The 12,396-nt window shown below is 42.0% G+C and overlaps 1 pseudogene; it reads left to right on the top strand.

The window, feature by feature from the left end:
- The first annotated feature begins 8,807 nt into the window (after window positions 1-8,807).
- On the top strand, window positions 8,808-12,150 carry LOC117710004 (aspartate aminotransferase, cytoplasmic-like; annotated as a pseudogene).
- Window positions 12,151-12,396: the final 246 nt, after the last annotated feature.

Here is a 12,396-nt window from a genome sequence, read left to right as displayed (position 1 = left end):
GTCACAAGAAGCATGCCTGGAGACCTTAACCCTGTGGTCAGCCTCTTCATCCTCCCTCTGCAGCCTTGTTGCCTTTCTCACACACCTCCATATCTTGACCCCTAACATGAGATCTCCACACTTAGAGAGCATCCACCCACGGCTCCTCCATGCCACCTCCTGCTCAGGGGCACCCCTGGAAGCCCAGGCATGGAGAATACTACTGGGGTCAAGGCCAGAGGAGAATGTCAACCACAGCAGAGTATTTTAACATCTAGTAGGGTGGCCAACTGGCCAGAATATTACATGGTAGCAATAAACAAACTTTCCTTCTCCAGAATAACTCAGGCAAGGCTCTTTGGGCTTCTCTTACATCAAGAGAAGAATCAAAGGTCAAGGACAGAGTCCAGTGCCATGAGCCTTGCCCCATGGTATCAAGAGACTTTCTTAGGGCCCAGTCTCCATCCTTCCTCTCAGGCCAATGCTATGTATGGACAGGTTTTCAATGTTATTCAAATAGTAAATAGCTAAGAGTCATCAAGCTTTAGCAGTTCAGATATACTATATAAAAATAGTCTTCAAAAGCATCAGAGATCCACAGAATATGATACTTAAAAGCATTTCATTATTAATAGATCTTTTGACTAGGATCCATGTCTGCTTCTGACAGTACCTCCTTCACACTTCAAAGAACAGTTTTAAAATCATTACCTCCATATAAAGTTTCTTTAACTGTAGCAAGGGATCCACTGGGCAAGAATTTCCCTAATTCATCTGCAGACAAAAAAAAATACTGCACAGGAAAGAACACAAAATGCAGAATAGTCAACAGCTTAGCTCTGCCAAGCAAGGTAAGCTAGGCCTTCATATTTCCTGCTTCACTGAAGGTCTGTCAGATGCTTCTGAACCAGAAGGCTGAAGACAGATGCTCCAACAGTGTTATAAGGAATATAGGGAACTGTCTAAGGAATCAGATGTCTCTACAAATTGTTTAAATTTTGGAAGCTACATTTTTGTGCTTCTTATATATTCAAGTAATGTTTAATTCCTTATTTGGATCTCTGACAGGGTTGAAGACTAGTTATACTCTCATAACCAAAACACATACACACATGCAAACCAACACATACACACACCATCTCATAATGAAACATGCCATATACACACTCATAATGATACACATACAAACACACCACATGCACACACACACACACACACACACACACACACATTACACTACTGTATTTACATAACACTTTTTAACCTTTTAAATTCTGGAAGGAAACCAGGAAAAAGGAACAGAGCCTGAGAGGTGTGGACCATGCAATTAGGCAAGAAGAGTTGACTCATGGGAGCAGCACAGGGAAAGGCCAAGTGGGAAATGAAAAGGGAACCGTCACAGGCCCACAAATATGGGGTTGCTGATCTGCATTTCTCATACTTTCCCATCCTCTTGTGACAAGGGTTATCTGGTAGAAACTGGGAATGGGAGAGACAGATGGAAAGAAATATGTGTACACCGATTCAGGTAAGGAAAAGAAAGGCTCTGAAGATGCTGAGCCAAGCAACTAGCACCGGCCTCAGCACTTCCCCAGAAGCCTAGGGGCTGGTGCTCACCTCAGCACTTCCCCCTCAGCCCCAACTCACACAGAAGCCCCCCATTCCTTCCCACCACCTGACTCTCCCAAAAGACACAGCTGGCACCAAAGGCCCAAAAATCCTCATTCCAATAGCACTCCCATGCTGGGAATGATGGTATCAGCCTGAGAACAGGTAAACAAAGGCAGTCTTCAGTCTCCATGCCACCTGAAGCTGGCACCCTCTCTGATGGATGGCCAAACATTCCCCAACACAGGTGGCTTATAGCCTTGGGAAAAACAAAAACCATACATTCTTTGAGAGAAATCGAGCCAATTGAGCGTTCCCAGGCAGCTGTGACTGGTTTGGAAAAACGTTATAACTTCCCTCACCCGCCGCCCTGCCCACAATGTAATCTGCTTGTATATATACTCTCCTCCCCTAGACCCGGGGCTGCAACTTTGCTCTGTGCAATGTGCAGTTCAAACTTGGGTTTGAAATAAAAGGTTCTTATGTTTCTCTACAGTAGATACAGCAATTCTTTGAGATCTCTTGGAAACCCCGAAACCTTGGCACAACATTTGAGGGGCTCATCCCATCTGGTATTCCCCAATAGACCTCTAGAATCTGCAGTCAGAAGAGCCTACTGCCGGCGAGTCTGGTCTGTGTTATACAGGACTGTGATGGACACAATGAGACAGGTTGACTCGCAAACCATTCCTTCTCATCCACTTACCATCATTCTAGCTCATTTTAAGGAAGTGAGGCCCAGAGCCACAGTCTCTAGGTCAATGTAAACAAACAAACAAACAAAAAAAAAAAAAGTATGCACACATACTGCAACTCAGAGTGGCCCACCTTCGGGGTTGGGCGGCCACCAGAAGAAACTTTTCATCTCCCCACGGCAGAGAGATGAGAGCCAAGCAGAGCTCCTGGAGTGGATCATGGATGCTTTCCATCTCTATACACACTTGAATCCCGAGGACAGGGAGAATTCCAACACAGTGGCACTGGCATTTATAAGTCAGTCAGCACCAGACATTAAGAGGAAGTTACAGAAGTTAGAAAGACTAGGAGATACTGCTGGGGAATTTGAGAGCAGGGAGGCAGAAATGGGAGGATGGTAGGAGCACACCCTAATAGAAACTCCCAGAATTATATGGATTAGACATGACAGAGGCAGGCTGCCAGAAGACTAGATTTCAGAATTCAAACAAAAAATTATCTTGTTACTAAAATTTATTTTGAGAATTGTATATTGCAGAATACACAGCCTCAGTGTATCTACTCATCAAGCAACCTGAGCAGACCTGCTCAAAACTCTGATATCCTGGTATTCTAGCTGGATGCAGTGAAGACACAGCATCAGAGGCTTCTCAATTTACACTTCCCCCTGTCCCTCTTCTAATATCTCAAAGCTCATAATCAGCTTGAAGAAGTTAATGAAGAGTCAGCACCCCTATTCCCTGAGGTTGGGGACTGAAGTGGTTAATGTTGGGCTGTCTTTCTAGGGAAATGTAGTGGTATTGTTGGAACAGGGAGGATTAGCTAGGATTTATTGCATAGCCATAACTTATTGGTAGAAATATGGACAATTGTTATTAAGGTGAAGTTATAATTTCTTAAATGGTACAAAATTTACTTTGATTTCAAATTTAAGGTTTTCATTGGTAAGAGCTTTCTATTGATATAAAAGTGAGATTAATATTGTTACTCTCATGGACATTGTGCCTATATAACACATTTAGGAATACAAGGCTTAGACCCAGTCCTTCTTTAACTTTTTTGAATGATTTGAGATGGTTAGCCTGTGAGTTAAGGGCCTATAGCAAGTTCATGGCTTTGAGTTTATTGTTAGGGTGTTTTCTATATTTTATTTAGAAATAGCTGAGAGGAGATAACAGACAACAGTACAGGTTGCCTTGCATAAATAGTTGGTTTTCAAAACATCAGAAGTTCACAGAATTGATGTTACAAACATTTCTGTATTAATGTTCATATTGATTAGAGACCTGTCTGCTCCTGACAGCTTCCTGTCTTAGATTCTAAGAAGAAATTGAGCATCTTTGGAGTTACTCCAGTTGTGGTGAGACAGCCACTAGGCAAGAATTGCCTCTTTGCATCTACAGTCAAATTACTATCCAGAAAAGGACACTTGCTGAATAGTCAACTGATTATATCTACCAAGGCAGAATAATCAGCCCTTAATAATTCTGCATCAGTAGGTCTGTCAGATGATCCTGGGCCAGAAGGCTAAAGACAGGATGCTCCAACGTTTTGTAGTATATGGACTGTCCAGGTGTTCAGCAGTCTCTATAAATTGGCGAAGTTTTAGAAGCTATGCTTTGTTCTTCCCATAATTTCAGTTAACTCAGTCATTCTTGATTTCTGACGGGTTGAAGACTTACAGTCTCATAGCCAATCCTGGCTATTTACTTTGAGAGAAAAGATTTGAGAGGATGGTTTTCAGCTGACATTCATTCTAAAGCCAAGGAAAAAGCCAGGTTCAGAACTAAGTATTTTAGTTAGGAGAGATGACAGAGGTTCTGATTAGTCAAAAAAAATAATGGACTGGGTATTAGGTTTATCTTGTACCTTACTGACACAAATTGGTATACTTATGCTCTAATTGTATTTTGAGAGAAAAGTTTTATTTTAACAGGAAGGGTGATATGTAGGAGGAGCTAAGGTGGGAATACAGAGAGGAAGAGAAGAATGAGAGGAAGAGCTAGGTGATGGGAGAAAGAATGAGAGTGGTGGAACATGGAGGCAGATGTTCAAGTGTCTCTGCCAGTCAAAGATAGTTGATATATCTAGGTTAGGTATTGGGAATCTGAATGTATGGGCATCTTGATATTGAGCATTACAAAACTTATAAAGCCTTTGATTAATATTTTTGAAAAATTGTATAGAAGCAAAAAGGAGAAGGGGGCATGGGATAGGGGTTTTCTAGGGAGGGGAAGTGGGGAAACGGAATGGCATCTGAAATGTAAATAATATATCCAATAAAAAAAAATAAAACAAAAAACAAACAAACAAAACACTAGGAGAAAAGTCATTGAGAGATTTAGTAGAGGTTGTGGAGAAAGTGTTCCATAACAGAGAAACTAAAGATGAAAAAAGATTAAAACAGGAAAGATACTAAACAGGGATCTGGCCAAGGTCCTGCTAGCCAATGATAACCCAGACCGGAAAGAGAGAAAGCAGCAGCTCTGGAACATTACAGAAGGGAGGGAGCCCAAAGAAGGCTGTTGGCTGTAGCTGTCTCAGCTGCAGATAAACTAGATTCACCTAAAAGGTGAGATGAAATGAAAAGAGGGGATGAAGAGGCAAGAAAAGAATGAAGCTAAGACAATCTTTTCTGTTCAAGGCTCAAAGTTTAATACTCAGCTCTTCTAATTTAAAGAAGTGCCTCACCAAACCCATTCTTCTTTCAGCCGGAGATGGATGTGGGAACCCATCCTTTGTCACAGCCAAAGATGTCTCAAGGCAAGCTCAGCAGACAGTTATTTTTCTAAGTTCCTATAGCAGGTTGTATGTGCAGCCAAGGTGGGTAACTCCACCTAGGTCCTATTATTTAGTCTCTTATGGTAAACAGGGTCTTTCAGGCCTGCTGAAGGCTGGGAGTAGGGCACAATTCCCCCTTATTAGATTTCTGAAAATGAGCAGTACCAACAGCTGGACGGGACACAAGATTTCATCTCACCTAGGGTAAAGAGTATCCAGGAGACCATGCCTGCCTTAGGTTGGTGTCTATATTGCTCCTTTTACCCTTCATGGAGAACATACATAGCACTATTGATGTATGCCTCTGTCTTAGGTCTATAGTAGTTCAAGAACACTCTTACCTGTCTTTGACTAACTGGCCATCTATGGCACAATCTTTCCCATACAGACCAAAGACATATTCAGACCAAAGGACCTGTGAACATGCACTCAATGCAATTCTTCATAGTGATGGATAACTGCCATAGTGAATAGCTGAGCTTGCTGAGAGCGATCCTGTGTGAAGGCAACCAATCTGTTTGAGATACAAGGTTCAAAGGTTTAAAGCAACAGGATTTTCCAAGCAGTGTAGGAAATAAAGTTGTAAGCGGGACTGTTCCATTTATCTAAACCAACTGTTAACTGGCAGGGATCAGACAAAAAAAAAGTCTGGCTGTTGTGGCCTGAGCTGCCCAATGTTTGGGGGCTAAAATATTGCAGACAGCTCTATCAGTGTTGAACCTGCACTGCCAAAAGCCTTGAGGCTAAATTATTAGAGCCCACACTGCCCCAAGCTCCTCTGGTCTGCAAGTCGGGGTTCAGCAAGAGAGAGAGTGATTTCGGACTCAAGGAATGCAGACCAGACAAATTGGGATTTAATCCCGTTTATTCTTCAGTCTCTCTTCTTCTCTCCAAGTCCCTACTTCCTAGTACTAAGTCTTAGGTCCTAATCCTAGTTTCAATTGCTAGTCTCTTTCCCAGTTCCAAGTTCTCTTCCAAGTGCTAAATGCCTAACTCTCTGTTGCTTTCTTCTGTCTGCCTCTTGCCTTTTATATGTCTCACTTCTAAGCCATGCTTCTAAGTCACACCCTTAAGTCACACCCTTAGGTCTTAACTCTAAATCACACCTTTAACTCTCATACACTCAAGGAAGATTCTGGGTATCTAAAACAAGATGTTATCAGAGTGTGATCAGCTGTTGTAGGCTGTTGTAATCAAGTCTCTTGTCAGGGTATATGGCTCAAGATGGCTGCATGGATGATAGTCACCTTCTGTCGGCTCCCCACACCTGGCCACCAAGTATAATATAGTGGGTAGTTTTCAGTAGTGATAATAAACACTTACTTTCCAGTAAGAGTGGAGACTATATGCCAGGTTAACTCAGCTGGTTGATAGAGATTCTGAGCCATCTTCATCATAAGAATCATAATCATTAGGTGCAGGACCTGTGTCCACTTGATGGACCAATCTTTCAGGCAGCCATTGGCTCCGTTTTCTTTTTGTGAAAAAAACACAGTCCAAACCACAACCTCAAATTAAAACAGGGTCAGGAACATTCTATGTATTAGTTAGGGGCTCTCTCCATTTGACCCTAACAAATGAGCTAGAAGTAACTGGATGCCACTGGCAATCTGCTGCAGACTGACCTTTAGCATCAGTTTACAAAAAAAATTGAAAACAAATAAGACAAAAACAAGGTGTGCTTTTGGTGACCTTGGAGGCTATAATTACCATCTTTAGTTTTTAAAAGCCAGTTTTTCAGAGTGCAATGTGCACGTTCAACAATCCCTTGTCCCATTGGGTTATAAAGAATTCCAGTTTTATGTTCAATTCCAAATTCATTACAAAATAATGTAAAGTTGTTTCCAGTATAAGCGGGCTCATTTTCTATCTTCATGACTTTAGCTAATCCCATAGCATTAAAGGCTTGTAACCAATGATCAATTACACTTATAGAGGTTTCTCCCATATGTGGAGAGGCAAAAAGGAATCCTGAGCAAGTGTCAATAAAGACATGTATGTATTTCAATTATCCAAATGCTGCATAATGAGTTACATCCATTTGCCAAATATGGCTGGGCATAAGGCTTCTTGGGTTGACACCTAAAGGGGAGACTGGAGGTAAAGTAAGACCTTTTCATTGGCTCTCTAAAATTAATAGAAGAAACACTGAAAGCAAATCTTTTATAATCCTGAGGGTGCAAGGGTGCAAGTAAAGAAACAATCTTTCAAATCTACTATTATTTTATAATATTTTTTTAGAAATGGCTACTAGAGATGGAAGACTAGGTTGTAAAGCTCCCATAGGTACCATGGTTTCATTAACCTTTCTTAGATCTTGTAACAGTCGTCATTCCCAGATTTTTTTTCTTGATGACAAATATTGGAGTATTCCAAGGTGACTAAGATTCTACTATGTGCCCTAACCCTAATTGCTCCTGCACAAGTGATGAGGCAGCTTCTATTCTTTCTTTAGATAAAGACCACTGATCAACCCACACTGGGACATTATAAGGCCATTGAATTTTATCAGCATGGGATGCAGGCAAGACAGTAGCCATTACAGAAAATACCGCAAACCTCTAGTGCTAGAATGAGGCTTAGGCCTTTGAAAAGTTGTAATACCTTGTCCTTCTTTTCCCAGTCCTTGGCCAGGCAAAAAATCCTTGTCTTAGCATCAGTTTAATCACTACTTCATTAGGGCTGCACATAATAAGACCCATCTGTGACAAGAGATCTCTTCCCCAGAGGGTTGTAGGCAAATGTGGCAGGACATAAGATTGAATTTGTTCTGAATTGCCATCTTTGTCTCTCCAAGTTAGAAGTATAGAACTCTGTTTCAGGGTATTGGCATAACCAGTCCCCTGAAGGTGAGTGAGAGTATTAGATAAAGGTCAAGCTGAAGGCCAATTTTGTCTTCTAATAATTGTTACATCAGCCTCAGTTTCTATTTATCCTTCAAAATATTTTACTTCAATTGTTAAGATTTCCTTCAATTAGCTTAAGATTAGGTCTCTTGCTAGTAATAGATTGAACCCAGTACACATCAGAGGAACCAAAGCCATCTTGTCCTCTCTCATTCTTAACAAATTTGGAAGGAACCAGATGCAAAGGAACTAAAATAAGGTGAGCGATTCTTTTGTCAGCAGATACAGTTATAATGCCATGGGGGGAAGCAGCCATAATTTTAATTTCTCCCTCATAATCATTATCTATAACACCTGGATAAATTTACAATCCATTTACAATACTGCTGCTTTGGCCCAAAAGTAATCCCCATGTCCCTGAAGGCAAGGGCCCAAAAACTCCTGTGGGCAGAGTTTGAACTCCCATTTCTGAGTTCAGGACCATCTAGGTGGTGAAACTGAGGTCCAGTCCTGTATTTCCTGGGGTTGTTGGGAAAAGTTCAGAAATACATTTCCCTGACTTGGCAACAGCTTCATGGCCCCATAAGCTGTTGCATGTTAAGTCCTGGGGGCCTGAGGCTGACCCCTCCACTGGCTTTCTAACAAGGAACGACCCTGATTATCTGTTTTAGATTTGCATTCCCTAGGCTAACTCCTCTTGCAAGGAGGACATACTTCTGACACAATACCTGATTGTATGCTTGTGCCTTTGTTTTGGAACAATCATTTTTAAAATGACCTAAATCTCCACATTTAAAACATCTTTTATCTTTAAAGTTCTGTGAAAACATTGCTTGCACAGTGGTCCCTTGTAAGGCAAGGGACCTAATTGTATGAGGGCCCAATTTCAGTGCAAAGATGAATGTATCCATGTAAGTCTGTCTTTGCTTTGTATGGATGGATAGCTGCCCCGCTGGGGACATTAGCATTCTCATAAGCCAATTGTGTAACAAAAGGAACTCCTGCTTGGGGATCTCCAAAAATTCTACCCCCTGCTTTGCTGCTTTCAGCAGCTTGTTTACAAATTCCTGAAATGATTCATCAGGGCCTTGTTTAATACAAGGTAAAGTCCAACTGAGATACCCTTTAATAGGTAATTGACTCCAAGCATGGGGGGCATCCATTGAAATCTGTGCATACACTCCTGAAAGTAGCCTGACATGATTAGCATTACCTTTGTATTGACCTTCTCCTAGAAGCATGTTGATATCCCAATCTGCATTGCCAGCCTGCGCATTCATTATAGTCGTTCTCTTACTTGTATCACACTATTTCGAGCTCCAAAGTAAGTAATCTCCTCCTAACAAAGTAGCCTTACATATAGTTTTTCAATCTTGGGGGGTTAAATTTGATTCTATCACAGTATCCAATAAAGCTTGTGTAAAGGGGACAGTAGGCCCATATTGTGCCACAGCTGGTTTTAATTCTTTTATCACTTTGAACTCCAATGTCTGATATTGTCTGACTCTTTTGTTCTGATGGTCGATTGTATGAACTACAGGAAAAGCTAACACTTCAGATATATCTTGCCTCTCCCTACAAGCCTGATTCACAGCTCTTTCTAAAGGTGATTGGCATATCTCAAAATCATTGCTCTTTATTGTACCTGATAAACACTTTACCTCCTGTAGCTTGTTAGTCAATTTCTACAGTTTAATTTCCATCTCTAATTTATATACCTTCATGTCCATCTGGGCAGCATCTAATGCATCCAAGACCATAGGTGGAGTGGTAGGTACATAGGGAAGCCAATCTTCATTGTAATATTTGGTAGCCCTTTCTTTTAAATCAGCTCCCTCCTCTGGGTCTAATTCATCATCACAATCTCCAATTTCTTTTATCTGAGCCAAAAGGTGTACTGGGTCTATATATTCTCTAATTTAGAGTTGAGAGGGCCTTTTTCTGTAAAAGTACTCTCTGATGGGCATTCTTGAATTTCTTCAAGCTGTGCCTGGGCAGCAGCTAATGCCTGCAAGATCTCTTTATCTATTTTATTATCAATAGCATCTTTCATAAGCTCCCAGATGCAGACAGTATTAGGATCTGCCTGGGTGGTTCTCAAAACTTCTCCACCTCTTTCCCAGGTTTTGTTATTCAAAGTTCCTTCTTGTGGGAACCATGGGCAACATGAATCTATTTGAGCCAATAATCTGTCGAACATAGGATTTGAAAACCCTGCTCATGACAGTGCTCTCTCTGTCTCTGTCTCTGTCTCTGTCTCTGTGTCTCTCTCTCTCTCTCTCTCTCTCTCTCTCTCTCTCTCTCTCTCTCTCTCTCTTTCTCTCTCGCTTGCTCTCTAGGGGATTGGACCCAGATCCCTTCACATGCTAGATAAATGTTCTAGTACTTCATCTGTGGTGGTTTGACTATGCTTGGCCTAGGGAGTAGCACTATTAGGAGCACCATGCCTGCCTAGATGCTGCAATGCTTCCTGCCTTGATGATAATGGACTGAACCTCTGGCCTGTGGGAGGTGTGCAGTCTTTGGCAGGGACAGGCACACTTCTAGTTAGAACTGACTTCTTAGGGCGATGGTACAATCGCACAGACAACAAGAATACACCAATCTATGTATCATCGCCAACTGGGAAGAACATTATGCTGTGTTTTCTGCCACTGTTTTAAAGACATTCAGTCCTACTGCTACTGGGATGCAAAGAATAGAGGACTTAACCTCCAGAGTTTTCTGAATGATCTGCAGAACACTCCCAAGGTCTCTATCTTTGTCCTCCATGCCTGTGCACACAACCAAATGGGGACCAAACCAACTCAAGAGGAGTGGAAGCAGATCACTGCTGCCATGAATCAAAGCCTGCTTACTGAAGGATCTGGAAAATGAAGACAAGTCCAAAGAAGAAAATAGATAATAACTTCTAAATTTTATTACAAACACTATGCCATTTTCTGTTTCCCTTCTTTGACTCAGCCTATCAGGGCTTTGCATCTGGAGACCTAAAGAAAGATGCATGGGCTACTTACTATTTTGTGTCTGAAGGCTTCAAGCCCTTCTGTGCCCAGTCCTTCTCCAAGAACTTCAGGCTCTATAATGAGACAGTGGGGAATCTGACCGTGGTCAGAAAAGAATCTGACAGCATCCTGTGGGTCCTTTCCCAGATGAAGAAGATTGTACCAATCAAGTGGTCCAATCCCCAGCCCAGGGAGCTTGGATCATGGTCACCACCCTCTCTGATCCAGAGCTCTTTAAGGAGTGGAAAGGTAATGTGAAGACAATGGCTGACCAGATTCTGACCATGAGATCCAAATTCAGGGCATGCTTAGAAGTTCTCAAGACTTCTGGGACTTGGTCTCACATCACTGAGCAGATTGGAATGTTCAGCTTCACTGGTTGAACCCCAAGCAAGTTGAGTACATAGTCAATGAGAAGTTTTGTGCCCAAGCTGCCACACATTTGGGGACAATTGTCTCAGACCATTCTGTCAGTGTTGGAACCAGCAATCCCAAAAGCCTTGGGGGCTCATTTGTCCTGCACTGTTCCAAGCAGCTCTGTTCCATGGGTTGGGGTTCAGCAAGAGAGAGAGTGAAGATGAACATGAAGAATGGAGACCATACAGAGTGTAATTCAATTCCATTTATTCTTCAGTCTCTCTTCCTAGTTCAAGTTCCAAGTCTTGAGTTCTTAGTCCCTAGTTCTTGTCCCTAGTGTTTCCAAGTTCCAAGTTCCTTCTTCCATGTGCTAAGTGTGTAATGTCTAATTCCAAGCTCTTCCTCCAAGTGCCAAGACTCAAGTGCCTTATTCCTACTCCAAGTTGTACTCTCTGAAGTGTCTGATTCTCTGTTCCACCTTCTGTCTGCCTCTCGCCTTTTATATGTCTCACTTCTAAGCCACGCCTCTAAGTCATGCCTTTAAACATGCCCTTGTGTCTTGTCTCTAAATCAGATCTCTAAGTCACACCCTTAAGTCACAAACCTTTAAGTCTCACACACCCAAGGGAAAATCCTGGGTATCTAAAGCAAGATGTTATCAGAGTGTGCTCAGCTGTTGTAGGCTATTGTAACAAGCCTCTTCTCAGGGTATATGGCTCAAGATGGCTGCAAGGATGATATCCTCCTTCTGGCGGCTCCCCACAGAGAAGCACATCTATCTCCTGCCAAGCAGTCTGGTCAACATGTGCGGCTTGACCACCAAGAATCTAGATTATGTCGCTACCTACATTCATGAAGCTATTACGAAAATCCAGTGAAGAAACACTACGGAGTTCATACCACCAAAGCAGTTTGTGTCACAATTTTCCTGCCTGTGCAAACCTAGCTGTATATGTCCTTTATTAGAGGTGACCATGGAGAGGCACCTGCTGCTTAGCTGGCCCCTCATGAAAAGACATTTCCTGAAATGAACCCTTGGGGCCTGGGGTTAGAGCCTTTTGGAAACCAGCGCAGATCAAAGTATTTAAGAATAAAAAGTACTTTGATATGAGATGTAATCACCT

This window comes from Arvicanthis niloticus, chromosome 6 (assembly GCF_011762505.2).
Source record: "Arvicanthis niloticus isolate mArvNil1 chromosome 6, mArvNil1.pat.X, whole genome shotgun sequence".
Lineage (NCBI taxonomy): Eukaryota > Metazoa > Chordata > Mammalia > Rodentia > Muridae > Arvicanthis > Arvicanthis niloticus.
The sequence above is the reverse complement of the archived record's forward strand: the minus strand, read 5'-3'. Positions and strand labels throughout refer to the sequence as shown.